The sequence below is a fragment of the Motacilla alba genome, chromosome 5, assembly GCF_015832195.1.
Source record: "Motacilla alba alba isolate MOTALB_02 chromosome 5, Motacilla_alba_V1.0_pri, whole genome shotgun sequence".
Classification (NCBI taxonomy): domain Eukaryota; kingdom Metazoa; phylum Chordata; class Aves; order Passeriformes; family Motacillidae; genus Motacilla; species Motacilla alba.
In genome coordinates, this window is record NC_052020.1 from 61,393,882 (window position 1) to 61,412,377 (window position 18,496).

The 18,496-nt window shown below is 50.3% G+C and overlaps 1 long non-coding RNA gene across 1 annotated transcript in view; it reads right to left on the reverse strand.

The window, feature by feature from the left end:
* LOC119701681 overlaps nucleotides 1-18,496 on the reverse strand; it is a 59,098-nt gene that overhangs the window by 28,634 nt on the left and 11,968 nt on the right. Inside the window, exons 2-4 of the long non-coding RNA XR_005257144.1 lie at nucleotides 11,270-11,365; nucleotides 10,646-10,737; nucleotides 4,786-4,853 (exon numbers count right to left, since the gene is read on the reverse strand). This is a non-coding gene — a long non-coding RNA (uncharacterized LOC119701681). The remainder of the gene's footprint in view (nucleotides 1-4,785; nucleotides 4,854-10,645; nucleotides 10,738-11,269; nucleotides 11,366-18,496) is intronic.

Genomic DNA, 18,496 nt, shown 5'->3' on the forward strand with positions numbered 1-18,496 from the left:
CTTAACCATGACAGCAGCAACACCTGGATTTTAACTTCCTAATGATCCCCAAAATACGCATTTGCTGACAGAAAATATTGTAAATCTTCATAAATATTCTCTGAGCAGAGCGTGCACAGCTTTTCTGGAGGTGGCTGCTGTCTTCAGAAAGAGAATTTGCTGTTTCAGCTCCATGGAAGGGAGCCCTGCCTGCTGCACCTGCACACTGACAGCAGATCAAACACAATCCCTCAGTGTTCCCAGCCACCCCCGTGGCTGGGAAATGGAAATGTGGCAATGAAATTCCTAATTTAAATAAAACCCAGCCAAAGGTGGGGGATTCCCACCAGGGATCCCAGAGAGGAGCGCTGTGTCTGCCCCCTGCATGCTCCTGACTTTTCACTTGGCTTTTCCCAGAGCAGCATTTTCAGCCGACAAAAAAGCATGTCCCATCAAACTGCTGCTCTGGCATGAAATCACAGAATCCCAGATTTTCTGAGGCTGGAAAAGCCCTCTGAGATGAGAGTCCCAGCTGTGCCCCATTCCCACCTTGTCCCCAGCCCAGAGCTCTGAGTGCCACCTCCAGGAATTCCTTGGGCACCTCCAGGGATGGGCACTGCAACCGTCCCTGGGCAGCCCCTTCAACAGCAGCACCATCCCAGAGAATCCCAGAATCCTGGAGAGGTTTGGGTGGGAAGGGACCTCGCAGCCCATCCAGTGCCACCCCAGCCATGGGCAGGGACACCTCCCACTGCCCCAGGGTGCTCCAGCCCCAACTGTTCTGTGATTCCATGATGGCACAATTCCAGGATTCCACAATTCCATGATTCCACAATTCCAGGATTCCACAATTCCAGGATTCCACAATTCCATGATGCCACAATTCCAGGATTCCACAATTCCATGATTCCACAATTCCAGGATTCCACAATTCCAGGATTCCACAATTCCAGGATTCCACGAGTCCATGATTCCACAATTCCAGGATTCCACAATTCCAGGATTCCACGAGTCCATGATTCCACAATTCCAGGATTCCACAATTCCAGGATTCCACGAGTCCATGATTCCACGAGTGTGATGCCATAATTCCAGGATTCCACAATTCCAGGATTCCACGAGTCCATGAGTCCACAATTCCAGGATTCCACGAGTCCATGATTCCACAATTCCATGATGCCACAATTCCATGATGCCACAATTCCAGGATTCTACAATTCCAGGATTCCACAATTCCAGGATTCCACAATTCCATGATGCCACAATTCCAGGATTCCACAATTCCAGGATTCCACGAGTCCATGATGCCACAATTCCAGGATTCCACAATTCCAGGATTCCACGAGTCCATGATTCCACAATTCCATGATGCCACAATTCCAGGATTCCACGAGTCCAGGATTCCACAATTCCATGATGCCACAATTCCAGGATTCCACAATTCCAGGATTCCACGAGTCCATGAGTCCTCAATTCCAGGATTCCATGATTCCACGACACGTGTACCCTGCACCATGAAGCCCTGGGCACCCCTGGCCCCAGCAGCACCAGGTGACACCAGCACAGGGCACTGGTGACACCAGAACCGTCCCTGCACGTGGTGGCACCAAACCCCTCCAGGAACGTCCCTCAAGGCCCCACAGCTCCTCACAGCCACAACCAGCATTTTTAATGTCACATATATCATAAATAATAACCCGGCCTTCCGAAACAGGGAGTCAGGATCCTCATCTCTTCCCTCGTCCTGGCTGCCCTGCAAAGACCGCAGCAAGGCTGATTTATTATATTGTGATATATATTATATTAAAAATGCTCTATTAAAACTACACTGAAAGAACGGAGAGAACGGATCCATCAGAAGGCTGGGCAGGAACGGAAAGGAATGGATAACAAAGGCTGTGACTGAGCAGAGCCTGATGCAGGGTGCGTCAGATGCAGTCCCAGCTGGGGTCACCTGCATTTACTACAGGATGGGGCTGGGGTCCCTCACTGGTGCCATCATCCCACTAGTGAAGATCTTGTGGCTCTGCACAGCTCCTGCCAGGAGGGCACAGCCGGGGGGGTTGGGCTCTGCTCCAGGGAACAGGGACAGGAGCAGAGGGAACGGCCTCAGGCTGGGCCAGGGCAGCTCAGGGTGGGCCCAGCAGGAATTTCCTCATGAAATCATGGAATGGTCTGGGAAGGGACCTTAAAGCCCATCCAGTTCCACTCCAGAAGTGTTCAAGGGGCACCTGGATGTGGCACCTGGGGACATGGCTTAGGGGCAGCTCTGGTGGTGCTGGTTTAATGGTTGGACCAAATGATCTTGGAGATCTCTTCCAACCTCAGTTCTCTGGGATGAAGGGCTCCTGGACTCACCCTCTGGAAGAAACATGAAACCAGCCCCTTGCTGGAGGAGGAAACATCTGAGGAGAAGCTGCAACACTGCCCTGAGCTACTCCAACATCTTCACAACAGCACAGAAACACTGAAATCCCAATTCCAGGAGCTTTGCCTTGACCCAGATGAATCCAAGCTCCCGAAAACAAGAAGTCACCACCCAGATGGGCTGAGGGGCTCCAGGGCAAGCCAAAAAGGCTGGAAATTGTATCCCCATCCTGGGGAGGGAAGGAACACAGAGCTCAAACGAGGGGAACACATCACCCCCGCTCCCCAGCCCTCTGAGGAGCAGGATTTATTGCCAGCCCTTGCCCAGGATCTCATCTGCTCCCTCCACTCCCCACGGCGGACCAGAAACCAATTACTGCTCAGCAATGTGGGGAAAGTTCTCTCAGGTTCTGCTTTGATGGTGAGCCACTGAGTGCAGGGACTAAAACAACGCGGCTCCAGCTCCCTCGCCTCCCCTCGGAAGGGCAGGATGGAAGGGAATTATTAATTCCACCCCCTACTGCTCCCAGCACTCCAGGAGGTTATTGCCAGCAAGAGAGCACAAGGGCTTGGATTTGCTTCCAAAAAATCTTCAGCTGTCAGATTCCTCAGAAAGATGTGGGAAGGAGGAAAACTTCCCAGGAAAGCAAGGGAAACGTTTCAGTGCAGAGACAGAATATATTTATTTTTCAATTAAAAAGCCCTAAAACAGTGACAAAGCCACAAGGGTCAGAATAAAGTGTTCCTGTAAAGAGAGAAATGTTTGCTATTTGATGTCTCTGAAGTCAGGGCTGCATCTTCCCAGGCAATCCCTTGCAAGGAATTTTTTTAAACAGTCATTGAAATCACAGGCAGAACCACAACTCACTGTTTGCATGTACTGGGGCTGGAAAAGCGAAATTCCAAAGCCACACGTGTCAGCATGAATTCATGTCACAGATCAAATAAAAAAAAGAGCAGTAAGTGCAGCAGTGACAGTTCCACTGGCTTTTGAGCTCAAAGGAAAACAAGAGAGGCATTTTCAGGATCAGAGGAGGTTGATTTCCCCCACACAGGTTATTGCCCTCCCTTTAAAGCATTTCCTTCCAGCAGCAGAGAGATTCATGGATTTGCTCTTTGGAGTCCAGCTGCTCCTCATCTCATCAGCCAAAGGAACCTCATGGCCACACATCCTTAAAAACCTGACAGAGCTAAAGCTGTACCCGAAAATCCCAGAATCCCGGAATGGTTTGGGTGGGGAGGGACATTAAAAACCTTCCAGTGCCAGCCCTGCCATGGCAGGGACACCTCCCACTGTGTGTCCCAGTGTCCAGCCTGGCCTTGGGCACTGCCAGGGATCCAGGGGCAGCCCCAGCTGCTCTGGCAATCCCAGCCCAGCCAGGAATTCCCAATTCTTTGTGCCCGGCTGGAGCCGTGGGGCCGATCTCATCACGGAGCTGCCAAGCAGGGAGAGGCTCCCATGCCACCACCCCAAGGGGCACCAAGAAAGCAGCAGCAGCCACCCCAGCAGGGGCAGGGAGGAGGGAGCCCTTCCCCTCTCCAAACACACAGCAAAGCTTTATTTCCAAGGCTGTTGAAGGCCCACGGAGGGAAGAGGAGCCCAGAGCTGTGGATGCAGCTCTGCCCAGGGACCCCCACCCTCAGCAGCAGCTCTGGAGGCTGCTCTGGCCTGCAGGGGGATTTCAGGAGCGTTCCCAGAGCCCTCAGGAGTGTAAAGCTGGTGGAACAAAGCAAGCCATGACAGGGAATTTGCTGCAGAAGGGAAGTGCAGCCAAAAATGCCACGAAGTACTGGGCAGGGCAGAGGTGCTGCCCCAAGGAGGAATGGCACAGAAACGGGAAGAAATTGAACTTCCCACACAGAAATTCCCTAATAAAATAGGAAAATTGGGGGTGGAGAGGGACATTTCACTGTCATTTGGATTATGGAAATAAATCTTGTGGCTCTGTTTGTGTTTGGGATGCTGTGAACATCAGGGCCTGCTGCAGGAGCAGCTGTGGTGCTCAAACACTCAAATCCCACACTTTGATCCATCAGCACCAACAGTCTGGGCTATCAAATGCTTTTTGGGGATTGATTTAAATGATTTGAAGCTGCTGAAGAGCAGTTGAAGTTACTCGGGGTTTGGAAACATTTTTGGACACCAAAAACCAGGTGAGGACACTGAGCACAACAGCTGAGCTCCTGTGCCCCTCCCAGAAATTCCTGGGAAAAGGAGAAACCACCAGAGGAAGGAAAGCCTTGAGTGGGTTTTAGGATATTCCACAACCCTCTGAGATTCCTCCACCCCAAACCCAGCAGGCCAAGGAAGCTGCTGGGGGCCAGGAGGGCCTTGCAGTTCCAAGGATGTCACAGAAGGTACCTTCAGTCTTCTTTAATCAGTTGAATTGAATTAAAGAAAAAGGGTCTGAGTTCTGGTTAGAGAGGAACACTCCTCACCTGCTGGATGTGAGAAATCAGGAAGCTGAGTCCAGGGCATCCCTCTGACACAATTCCTGCAGCAGCACCTGCAAGGATGGGCACATCCAGGTCAGTCTGCACTCAGAGAAACCCCAATAAACTCCACATTTCCCACATTTCTGGGCCGGCACAGATCCGTTTTACTGCTCTCTGTTAGAACAAATCAAAAAGCCAGTCACACAAAATAAATGTTCCACAATCTGCACATCTCCACTTCCCCAAAGCCTACCCGAGGCCAGCCCTGTGCTCACCAGCACTAATAAAAGGTAGGGCAATCTCCTTCAGAGACACGAAGAGCAATAACGAGGAGTGTTGGCTAAACGAGCTCGATTATCAGGGCTCTCATTGTGCGCGGGCTGCAATAGCAGGGATTGCCCCGGGGGGACAGGGCAGCACCAGGCAGGGACCCAGAGCTGCCTGCGGGGAGCCAGGGCAGCTGCTCCAGCAGGCTCCAGCCTCCTTCCTGCTGAATCCCAATTGCAGGGAGCTCCCGGAGCTTTGGGCCTGTGAGCCAGAGCTGAGGATCAAACCCAGGGTTTGGTCTGAGCCCTTGGAAAAGGCTCCCAAACTGAGGTGCCAGGAGTGAGAATGTGGATTTATTGTTTAAAACAGAGACACATTAAGCTAAGTGAAGGAAAGTTTAGAGTTTTAAAGATATAATAAGTGTTTAACCCCTGTACACTCCTGGCCATGCAAGACTCTTCTTTGAAACAGAAACTCTTACACCACCTTCTAAAGGCAAATATTAGCAAAACAACAACTCTCGGACGCTGCTGCTGCCATCAGCTCTGTGATCTCTGGTCACTTCAGCAGAGCCATTTTCTCTCTCCAGTGAAATTCCCGGTGTTACAGGAGCACAGGACCTCTCCTTGTGCACCAGCTGGTGGAATGCAAGCCTCCCTGAGTCCCTTGGAGAGAGAGATGAATGCAGGGGTTGAATTGAAGCCTTTAGAGAAATTAGGATCTATTAAGCCATATAGATATGAAGTAGAAGTGTAGGTTTAAGTCAGTGTAAGTTACAGTTTTAAGCAGAAATACATTTGAAGTGCCTTAAGAAACTGTGTTAGCTAGCAAAGGCCCTGAGGCCTAGTTTAAAGTTCAGTAACTTAGTCCCAGCTTAACAAAAACAGAGCAGAACTTTGCTTGTGTCTCTGGAACAGGCAGAACTCTCTACACAAATAGACAGAGCTATTCCTGTGAATAGATAAACTTATACAGGTAAAATCTGGGTAAGAAAACAGAATATTTGTGTAAATAGATAATATTGTATATGTCGTGGTTTAGGTAAGAACTGACACTGGTTTTGCACTACCCTAGCACATTAGAATCGAGTTGAGATGGGTGTAGGAGGAGTGGTTTAGAATGGTGTTTTTTAGCTGATGGGGTGATTTATGAATAAAAACACCCTGGATTGAGGTGTTTGGACACACACACACAGAGGAAGGAAGAACAAGAAGAAGAAGAGGAGAAGAAGAGGAGAAGAAGAGGAGAAGAAGAGGAGAAGAAGAGGAGAACAAGAGGAGAAGAAGAGGAGAAGAAGAGGAGAACAAGAGGAGAAGAAGAGGAGAACAAGAGGAGAACAAGAGGAGAACAAGAGGAGAACAAGAGGAGAACAAGAGGAGAACAAGAGGAGAACAAGAGGAGAACAAGAGGAGAACAAGAGGAGAACAAGAGGAGAACAAGAGGAGAACAAGAGGACAACAAGAGGAGAACAAGAGGAGAACAAGAGGAGAACAAGAGGAGAACAAGAGGAGAACAAGAGGAGAACAAGAGGAGAACAAGAGGAGAACAAGAGGAGAACAAGAGGAGAACAAGAGGAGAACAAGAGGAGAACAAGAGGAGAACAAGAGGAGAACAAGAGGAGAACAAGAGGAGAACAAGAGGAGAACAAGAGGAGAACAAGAGGAGAACAAGAGGAGAACAAGAGGACAACAAGAGGACAACAAGAGGACAAGAGGACAACAAGAGGACAACAAGAGGACAACAAGAGGACAACAAGAGGACAACAAGAGGACAACAAGAGGACAACAAGAGGACAACAAGAGGACAACAAGAGGACAACAAGAGGACAACAAGAGGACAACAAGAGGACAACAAGAGGACAACAAGAGGAGAAGAGAAGGCTGTGGTTCCTGCTGCTGCTCCTGCACGGAACCTGGGACTCTGCACCAGAGAGCAGCCCTGCAGCTGCAGCTCCTGCCTGGGACTCTGTGCCAGAAACATTGAATGGACTTTTCACACCTTGAACTCTCTGCCTTGGAGACCAATGCATTTTGCAATGAACAACTTTACAGCAACCCACAGCTGCTCGTGTCTCTTTGAAGACCTGAGGCCCAGCCAAGCTCAGCAGCCAGGCAGCATTAATGTCACCCTGCAGACACCCCACCCCTTCCCCAGCCAGCCCCACCAGATGCCACAGGGCTGGGGATCCTGCAGGACAGAGGCTCTCAGCAGCTGGAGCTGGCAAACTGAAAGTCTCCGTCCGAAGTTTCTCTCATCTGCCTCACAATCGTCATGAAAGGACAGAAACTGGGACTACCAAAAAGACCCTGGTCGGAATTCTGGCCTTGCTTGAGATGGTTGCTCACCAAGATCCCGAGAGCCCTGCTGGTTTGCAGGTGTGTTTGCCATGGAATGCTGAGCCTGGTAAAGCGGGGAGACTTGCTCTGAATGCTTGCACCTCCTTCATGGCTCCTGCTCCAATAGCTCGTGAATTTCCCCACCTCTTGGCCTGGCTGGACTTTTCTGGGGCAAACTCTGGTGGTCCCCACGGAAGACCCTTCATCTGCTCTTCAATCACCGTGACGGACGGACTGAGATGGGAGAAGCCTCTCCCTCCAGGACTGAGACATGAGACCCCTGTATGGAGGAGCTCTCCCAAGGACTGAGACATGAGACCCCTGTATGGAGGAGCTCTCCCAAGGACTGAGACATGAGACCCCTGTGTGGAGGAGCTCTCCCCTCCCAAGGACTGAGGCTGAAACCCCTGACCTGGGGGAGGTGTGTGGGGAGCTGACCTGACCAGGGCGAGATGTTTGTTGCAGGTGTGGCCATTGGACCAAGAAGACAACGGCTCTTGCCCACTGCTGAGAACATGGACTACCTGTTACATCCATTCTTTATGGTATCTGTTTCCCCCTCACAATTTTCAGTAGAGTTATCATAATAAAAACCCCCGAGTGAACCAGAGATTTCGAGATCTCCCCGATGTAACAGGCAGATCCTCAGCCAGACTGCAAAGGGCTTCATCTCTACGTTTGGTGGCTATATCCCCCCCAGTCTCTGTCTCAGCTGGACTGCAAGGAAAAATTTAAATAAATTAAAATAAATTATAAAATTTAAAAATAAAAAAAAATAAAATTAATAAATAAAAAAATAAGCTGCTGAAGCCTGAGCTGTAACCTTATACCTAACATTTCCCTGGGACCTGATCCAGGACTCCTTTCTTCTTTTTATCCCAGTGTATTTGCCTGGCAGAGGAATTCCAAGAAGGAAGGCAGAGTTTACCAAGCGTGATCCACTATTAAAGGTTTTGGATTTGATTTAAGTAAAGTCGTCTCAGACAGCACCAGAACGTGTCTCCTCCAGCAGTGCAGGTAATTTTCTTAAGAAGCTCCTAATATCCAAAAGAAAAGTATAAATTATTCTGGTTTTGTGGAGTTGTGGAGGGGTTTGGGGTGAAAGGGACCTTAAAGCCCATCCAGTTCCAAACCCTGCCCTGGGGTTTATTTGGGGAAGCTCAAGGAAAGATCTTTCAGAGTTGTCTGCCATCCAGCTCTAATTATAATGTGAATTTTACCTCGCCCAGTTAAATGAAACACTTGCAACACGCAGAGAGGAGCTCTGAGATGGAAATTCTCCCATTTCCCTTTCCCACTCTCATTAATTTACAGATACTCAGAACTTTAGGACATCACAGGATGCCTTTCAAGTGCGGGATCAAACCAACCCAACCCAACGCTCGGGTCACAGCAGCTGCTGAGGACAGCCAGATTCCATGGAGAGAACGCCCAGAACCTCTTGCCAGCCCGAGGAACAGCACGTGACAGACAGCAAAGCCCAGCCGGAGAGGCAGAAGGCTCTGTGCATCGTGGTTCCACTCCTTTGCTGATCCATCTGCTGCCAGTTCTTGGATTTGTGGGGTTCCCAGACGAAGGAAGGAATGCTGAATCTGACTCCGTGCTCTCAGAAGGCTCATTTATTATTTTATGATACTGTATTATATTAAAGAATGCCATACTAAACTGTACTAAAGAACACAGAAATACTTACTGAATGCTGAAAAGATAATAATGAAACTCGTGACTCTCTCCAGAGCCTGACACAGCTTGGCACTGACTGGCCAAAGAGTGAAAACAACTCCCAGCAGAATGCACTGGAACAATCACCTGTGGGTGAACAATCCCCAAACACATTCCAGACCAGCAAAACACAGGAGAAGCAAATGAGATCAGAATTGTTTCCCTCTTCTCTGAGGCTTCTCAGCTTCCCAGGAGAAGAAGCCTGGGGGAAGAGGATTTTTCCAGAAAATGTGACAGTGACAGCCAGTCATTCCCAGCTCTGCTGGCTCCTTCCTCCCCAGGACTGCTGCCGGGCTCTTCCTCACCAGGCATTTCAGTGTTCTCATCTTGTCCTTCCAGGAATCCATCAGGAACCTCTCCATCATCCACCCTGGGAAATGTCAGCCCAGTCACAGGGCTGAGGAGGGGATCAAAGCCTGGTTTGAGCAGAGCACAGTCACTGCTCTGCTCCTGACCTCCGGGAGAAGGGTCTGGAAAGCAGCTGGTTCATCGTGGGTTCCAGCCCTCAGGATGGAGTCAGGAATGTGGGATCCATGGAAAAAAAAATGAATATTCCATCAGATTTAATCCAGGTATGGAGCTAAAGCTGCCCCATCTGACAGGTCCTGGTCTCAGTGGCGGCCCTTGGCTTTGCTGAGCTCTGAGCTCGTTTTGTCTGGGAGGAGCAAAGGGAGAATTCCCACCACAGGGGAACTGGGAATTCATCTGCTCCCTCCTGCCCTGACAGACAGGGCCCACCTGAGACTGGTGAATTCCCCAGAAGGGACCTTAAACCCCACCCAGTGCCACCCCTGCCATGGCAGGGACACCTCCCACTGACCCAGGCTGCTCCAGCCCCAGTGTCCAGCCTGGCCTGGAGCACTCCAGGGATCCAGGGGCAGCCCCAGCTGCTCTGGGAATTCTGTTCCAATCCCTCCCCACCCTCCCAGGGAAGGATGAACTCCACAGGAACAGCACAAGGACAATTCAGAGCTGATGGAACCATTTGTACAACCCCAGACACCAACAGCAATGGATGCTTTGGAAATCCACTCGGATTTCCTCCCCTGAGTGAAGCAATCCAGAGTCCCTGAATGTCCTGAGCTGGAGGGACCCACAGGGATCATCCCAGCTCCTGTCCCTGCCCAGACCCACAACAACCCCACCCTGGGCATCCCTGGCAGCGCTGCCTAAAGCTCCTGGAGCTCTCATGCCCATTCCCTGGGGAGCTGTTCCAGTGCTGATTCCACCCTCTGGGGGAGGAACCTTTCCTCATCTCCCATCTCCTGCTCTCCTCCTGCATCCACATCTATTCCTCGGTGCTCCCTGTGCCAGAACAAAGCTTCCTGTGCCTCTCAGGAGCTGGGGACGCCCCGAGCTCCAGCTGCAGACAGCTCCAGCTCCGTGTGGTGGCTCCAGGGGACATCCCTGCCCGAGGGAGGGCAGCGGCAGCTCCAGGGGCGTCCATCAGGCTCATCCCTCTGTCCCAGCTAAGCTGGAGGGGTGAATCCAATCCTGGCAGGACGTTTTACACAAGTGACAGGGATTTTAATCCTCACCGATTTGTTATGGCACGGGGAGCATCAGAACAGCTTCCGTGGAGAAGGGGATTACTTCCCAAATCTCTCCTGCCCTTCATTTCAATCTTCTCCTGGAGGAAAAAAAAACCAAAAAAAACCAAAAAAAACCAAAAAAAAAAAAAAAAAAAAAAACCAGCAAAATCATTCGGGCTTTTTCGTTAAAGAAACCCCTCAGCTCTGGCAGTTCCTTGCCCAGATCCCTCTCTAGGCTGCCGTGGTTGACTCGCCCTCCCTGCCTGGTGGTGACTGGGATCTGACAAAGCCAGGGAAGAGCAGCTGGAAAAAGGGAGCAGGCACTGGATCCCAGCCTGGCCAGAGCCCTGTTCCAAGGCCTTGGCATCCCTCGTGCCTCAGTTTCCCCAGCTGGAAACACACGGATGAGCTCTCCCAGCAGCTGGGGATGAGTCCTGACTCCCGGGAAGGAGTTTCCTGCTCTTATCCCAGGTACATTTTTCCTCATCCATTGCCCAGAGCAGCTGCTGATCCCTGGAAGTGTCCAAGGCCAGGCGGGAGCACCCTGGGATAGTGGGAGCTGCTCATGGAACACCAGGCTGGTGTTTCTGAAGGAATCACCCTTTGATATTTAATCCAATTTTAACTAACCTTATCAATTTCCAGTGAAAACAATAATCCGAGGAAGCAAAGCTGATTTTAATGGCGAATCCTGAAGTCTCCTCAGAGCTCTCCAGCAGTATTTACCTGATTAGAAGAATATTGGTAATGATTATGGTAACAAAATCAATTTGTGGTAATTACTTCCTTCCACTGCTCCCGGAATTAGAGCTTTATGTTATATTTTCTTCTAAATCAAGCCATTGATCCCGCCGTGAATTAGAGTTATACCAGCTCGCAAAACACCCAGACTAATTGAATAGTTAACCAAGCACTCAATAAACTTCACACCTCAGTGTCCCGCCCCTAAAGTGCTTAATTAGACCCTGCTCCTTGCAAACGAGCTGCAAATGAGGCCCCCTGCTTTCCCTTTCTGTTTAACTTAGCCTTCCAAGCCCCTGACCACACCAAGGAAGGCTTTGGCAGATTTCTTTACATTTTTTCACAGGACGGAGCTGATGGCAACAGCCGAAAGATCCTAAAATATTTTAACGTGTTCATCAATCAGCTTTAGAGCAGTGCAATTCTGCACAAGCCCGGATCTGTGAGACCCAGCTCAGCAAAGCTGCAGCTGCTCAGCCCAGCTCAAACTGCTCCAGGAGCTGCATCCCAGCTCCCCACATTCCCTCGGGAATTGCAGTGGGTTTATTCCCAGAATCCAGGATGGTTTGGGTGGGAGGGACCTTAAATCCCACCCATCCCATCCCTGCCATGGCAGGGACACCTCCCACTGTCCCAGGGTGTCCCAACCTGGCCTTGGGCACTGCCAGGGATCCAGGGCCAGCCCAGCCAGGAATTCCCAATTCCCAATCTCCCATCCATCCCTGCCCTCTGGCACTGGGAGCCATTCCCTGGTCCTGTCCCTCCAGCCCTTGGCAGCCCCAGAAGAGGCCAGAGACACCAACCAGGTGCTTCCCACCCCGGGCAGGATCCCAATTTCCTTATCCCAGAGCTGGGATCCCTGCCAGGGGCTGCTCCTGGAGCTCTGGAGCCTGCATGGACTCAGCTCCTGCCTCTCCCAGGGGCAGCAGAGCCAGGAAAGCTCCGGGCTCCAAGGCTGGGTGTGTTCCATGGTCAGCCTCTCCCCGGCTCTCTGAAGTGGTGATCAACCCCAGTGTGAAAAATGAGTATTTTATGATTGGCTCTTTGCAAATATTAGAATGAATATTATATGTGTTGTGTTAGAAAGTTATGCTGTATTTTTTTAAAGTAGTGTGTTAAATGTAGTTTTAGGTTATAACATAAAGTTAAAATAGGAACGATGCGTGTGGGATAGTTTTTAAAAGAAAGGAATGAGGTATTTGCACCAGACAGCAGCCACAGGACACTCAAATCTTTCAGAGAAAGAGAATTTATTGCCCCATTGTCAGAAGAAACGAACTTCTTCCTGCCTGCTCAGCCCTGGAGCCGTCAGGATTCAGAGGAAGAAGCTGACACTGCCCAGCCAGAATCCTGTGTTTGGATGGAATTGATGCATCATGGATGAGGTGTGTGAATGTGCAACAGGCTGTTGCTTTAAAGGGTTAATCCTCTGTTAATCTGTGTCCTTTTTCGGGCTTATTTTGCCCAGAAAAGGTACCCGGACTGTCTGTAACTCTTTGTTTTTATTGTCTCATATTGTCCTAATCCTAATTGTCCAAATTTTTATTACTCTGATTATATCACTATTTTTATAACCATTTTATTACTCATAAACTTTTAAAATTCTAAAACCAGGTGATTGGTGTTTTTCACACCCAGCCTCTGGCTCTGGACAAAGTTCCTGACCTGGAGAATGCCCCTGGGCTGGCCAAGTCCTTGTGCCCCTCCCAGCTGGGGCACAGGGCACCCCTGGGCATGGCAGGGATGGGGGCACAGCCGGGTGGCACCGGGGGACACATCCTGATGCTGGGTCTGGGCAGTTTGGGCTCGAGGGGTTTCTTCTGGTAACGTTGAGAATTGGAGAAATGCTGGATTGGGACACTTTGGGCTCAAGGGGTTTCTTTGGATCACACTGAGAGCTGGAGAAATGCTGGATTGGGACACTTTGGGCTCAAGGGGTTTCTTCTGATCACGTGAATTGGAGAAATGCTGGATTTGGGCAATTTGGGCCCAAGATGTTTCTTCTGATAACGTTGGGAATTGGTGAAATGCTGGATTTGGGCAATTTGGGCCCAAGATGTTTCTTCTGATAACGTTGGGAATTGGTGAAATGCTGGATTTGGGCAATTTGGGCTTCAGAGGTTTCTTTGGATCACACTGAGAATTGGAGGAATGCTGGATTGGAACACTTTGGGCCCAAGGGGGCTCTTCTGATCACACTGAGAACTGGAGAAATGCTGGATTTGGGCAATTTGGGCTCAGGGTGTTCCTTCTGATCACGTGAATTGAAGAAATGCTGGATTGGAACACTTTGGGCTCAAGGGGTTTCTTCTGATCTCGTGAATTGGAGAAATGCTGGATTTGGGCAATTTGGGCCCAAGGTGTTTCTTCTGATAATGTTGGGAATTGGAGAAATGCTGGATTTGGGCAATTTGGGCTTGAGGGGTTTCTTTGGATCACATTGAGAATTGGAGAAGTGCTGGATTGGAACACTTTGCGCTCAAGGGGTTTCTTCTGATAACGTTGGGAATTGGTGAAATGCTGGATTTGGGCAATTTGGGCTCAGGGTGTTTCTTCTGATCACATGAATTGGAGAAGTGCTGGGTTTGGGCAATTTGGGCCCAAGGTGGTTCTTCTGATAATGTTGGGAATTGGAGAAATGCTGGATTTGGGCAATTTGGGCTTGAGGGGTTTCTTTGGATCACACTGAGAATTGGAGGAATGCTGGATTGGAACACTTTGCGCTCAAGGGGTTTCTTCTGATCACACTGAGAACTGGAGAAATGCTGGATTTGGGCAATTTGGGCTCAAGGTGTTTCTTCTGGTAATGTTGGGAATTGGAGAAATGCTGGATTTGGGCAATTTGGGCTTAAGGTGTTTCTTCTGGTAACATTGGGAATTGGAGGAATGCTGGATTAGAACACTTTGGGCTCAAGGGGTTTCTTTGGATCACACTGAGAACTGGAGAAATGCTGGATTGGAACACTTTGCGCTCAAGGGGTTTCCTCTGGTAATGTTGGGAATTGGAGGAATGCTGGAGTGGGACACTTTGGGCTCAAGGTATTTCTTCTGGTAATGTTGGGAATTGGAGAAGTGCTGGATTTGGGCAATTTGGGCCCAAGGTTTTTGTTCTGATCACATGAATTGGAGAAATGCTGGATTTGGGCAATTTGGGCCCAAGGTATTTCTTCTGGTAATGTTGGGAATTGGAGAAGTGCTGGATTTGGGCAATTTGGGCCCAAGGTGTTTCTTCTGATAATGTTGGGAATTGGAGAAATGCTGGATTTGGGCAATTTGGGCTCAAGGTGTTTCTTCTGGTAACATTGGGAATTGGAGGAATGCTGGAGTGGGACACTTTGGGCCCAAGGTGTTTCTTCTGATAACGTTGAGAATTGGAGAAATGCTGGATTGGAACACTTTGGGCTCAAGGGGTTTCTTCTGATCACACTGAGAATTGGAGAAATGCTGGATTGGGACACTTTGGGCCCAAGGTTTTTGTTCTCATCACGTGAATTGGAGAAATGCTGGATTTGGGCAATTTGGGCCCAAGGTGTTTCTTCTGATCACACTGAGAACTGGAGAATCCCCACCCATGGCAGGAGGCTGGAACGAGATGGGATTTAAGGTCCTTTCCAACCCAAACCAGTTTGGGATCCCGTAACGAAGGAAAGCAATGCTGGGGATGGGCTGCACCTGGTGCAGGCTCCCCCAAGTCAGATGTGAGGCTCTCCCAGGCCAGGCTGTCCCCTCCCAGCAGCCCTGGACACCCGGGCTCCAGCACTCTCCTCCTTTTTCCCCTTCCCAAGGCAGCCCCAGCAGAACGGAGCAGCCTGAGAACACATTTGAAACAAAAAGCAGCTCGGAAGGGACCCTGAGCCCCCACCCCAGCTGCTCCAGATTTCCACCCCAGTTCAGCAGGGGGATCATTTCCAGGGAGAGCTTCCAGCAGTCAGGACCTGCAACCACTTAAAACATTTCCTCGGCAAAAGCAAGGGAGCTGCCAGCGTTGAGCGCGAGGTATTTAACAGCACGAGCCACCCATTATCCCCCTCCTCACTTCTCAGCTCGCTCCTGTCTGGAATTTTATTGTGCTTTTGCTTCCAGCCCCATTAAATGCTGCGGGAATCACTGTCTGGGAGACAATGGAAAATACCAGGCTGCCGAGGGCAGAGGCAAAAGGAGCCCAGATGATATTTAACTCACTTACAAAAGTGTCATTTCAGCTGCTAGGGCCATTAATTGGAAGCCATGATATGCTCATCATTTTAATTTTGGGTTCACTTAAGCTACGTGCACATAAAAGCAGCAATTCCCGGCTTTCCTTCCCTGCTCTCACACAAATCCGTGGCAGAGGCAGTGCTGAGAGGAGATGGGGGCAGGCACTCCCCAACTTTGCTGCAATTTAGCAGGGTGATAATTGAACTCAATCTCGTGGCATTAGGCGGCTCCATGTGACACGGGATGAATCCCGAGAGCAGAATTTCTTTTAAAGAAAATAATTGTAAAAGCCTGAAATGGGTTTTGTCAGTGCCGCAGCCACTTTGTGCTGATCCCTCAGATGGCATCCACAGGGATCCAGCTTCTCTGGGAACCTGTGCCAGGTTCACCTCCCTCCCAGCCAGGAATTCCTTCCCAGTATCCAATTTCAACCTCCTTTCTGTTAATTTGAACTCATTCCTTGTGTCCTGTCCCTCCAGGCCTTGTCCCCAGTCCCTCTGCAGCTCTCCTGGAGCCCCTCCAGGCCCTGCCAGGGGCTCTGAGCTCTGCCTGGAGCCTTCTCCTCTCCAGGGGAACATTCCCAGCTCTCCCAGCCTTTCCTCCTGAATTCCAGGCCATGGAATCACCCCTGACTTCCCAACAATTCAGCTCCTGTTGGAGGCGTCAATCCCTCCTCAGAGCACAGCCCCAGGAGCTTTTCCTGAAATGAATCCTTTGATCACATTCAGAACTTTTCTCCCTGTGTGGATCCTTTCTAAATTCAGTTTAAAATGCACTAATTGCCCACTTCAGTTGCTGGGATCCTCCAGGGGCCACTGGCAGTGATCTCAGCGGTGCTTATCAGTGATAACAGTGCTTATCAGTGATAACAGTGCTTATCAGTGATAGCAGTGATTATCAGCACAGGACCTGCAAAGGCAGCATGCCAGGTGATCCACAACGGGGCACTTTGAATATTGTATTGCAGGATCCCCCGTGGCAGCAGGGAGGGAATGCTGAATCTGACTCCATGTTTTCAGAAGGCTGATTTATTTTTATATATATTATATTATATTAAAGAATGCCATACTAAACTATACTAAAAATACAGAAAGGACACAGACAGAAGGGTAAAAGATAATAATGAAACTCGTGACTCTCTGCAGAGCCTGACACAGCTTGGCCCTGACTGGCCAAAGAGTGAAAACAACTCCCAGCAGAATGCAATGGAACAATCACCTGTGGGTGAACAATCCCCAAACACATTCCAGACCAGCAAAACACAGGAGAAGCAAATGAGATCAGAATTGTTTCCCTTTTCTCTGAGGCTTCTCAGCTTCCCAGGAGAAAATCCTGGGTGAAGGGATTTTTCAGGGAATGTGAGTGCCACAATTGAACACCAAAATCCAGGGAGAGATCAGCACTCCTCGGCCAATTTCACACCCTGGAATGTCTCTCTGGGGAATTCTAAAGGCTGAAGGAGATACGAGTGTTGTGGTTGGGAAGGGAAAACTCGGGGAAGGAGGAGAGGGAAAACACCTGGATCAGATTCCTGGCCAAGAGACAGGCCAGGGGTGAAAAAACCCTCCAAGGTCACCAAGCCCAATCTGAGCCCCATCCCCGCCTTGTCCCCAGCCCAGAGCTCTGAGTGCCACCTCCTGGGACACCTGCAGGGATGACAGAGCGCCCGGCTCCATCAGGATCCAGGAGCGGGAGCACAAATGGGAGTGGTTGGAATCATCTCCTCCAAATGCTCAAGGAGAAATGAATCACCGAAATGAATCTTTAAATAAATCCCAATAAACAAACTTGTGCTGACCCCAAGCTGTTTACACACAATTAATGAGCAATCAGGAAAAAAAGAAAAATAAAAGCAAGCAGAACATCTCATTAACTTCAACAGGCTCCAGACTGGAGAATGAGTTGGGAATTCCAAAGTTAACTGAATCCCAGAATCCCAGGAACATTTAGGTTGGAGAAGAGCTCCAGGATCAACCTGTGCCTGATCCACACCTTGTCCCCAGCCCAGAGCTCTCAGTGCCACCTCCAGGAATCCCTTGGGCACCTCTGGGGATGGGCACTCCAGAGGACAGATACTCATGGAATCATGGAAGGTTGGAAAAGACCTCAAAGTTCATCCAACCATTCCCCTGCCAAGGCCACCACTGCCCTGTGTCCCCAAGTGCCACATCCACAGGGATTTAAATCCCTCCAGGCTTGGGGACTCCACCCTGTACCTGTGCCAGGGCTGGGGAACCCTTTCAGGGAAGAAATTTTCCCAAACATGCAATCTAAACATCACAGAATCCCTGAGGTTGGAAAAGAGCTCCAAGATCAGAGTCCCAGCTGTGCCCAGTGCCCACCCTGTCCCCAGCCCAGAGCTCTGAGTGCCACCTCCAGGGGACACCTGCAGGGATGGGCACTGCAACCCTCCCTGGGCAGTGCCAAGGCCTGAGCCCCCTTTCCATGGGGAAATTCCTGCTGGGCCCACCCTGAGCTGCCCTGGCCCAGCCTGAGGCCGTTCCCTCTGCTCCTGTCCCTGTTCCCTGGAGCAGAGCCCGACCCCCCCGGCTGTGCCCTCCTGGCAGGAGCTGTGCAGAGCCACAAGGGCCCCCTGAGCCTCCTTTGCTCCAGGCTGAGCCCCTTCCCAGCTCCCTCAGGAATTCTCCAGCCCCTCCCCAGCTCCCTCAGGAATTCTCCAGCCCCTTCTCAGCTCTGTTCCCTTCCCTGGACACGCCCCAGCCCCTCAATGCCTTGGTCCTAAGAAATCCTTATTTGTTTCAAATATTATCACAGAAACTGAGCCCTCACAGGCAGAAGAGCATCCAAAGGCCACGTGCTGGCTCCCAAAGTGGGAGAGATTCCCTGGATCATGGATCATGGGCACCTCCCCAGGGTTCATCCAGCCAGCATCGAGCTGTGGGTAAAGAAGAGACATTT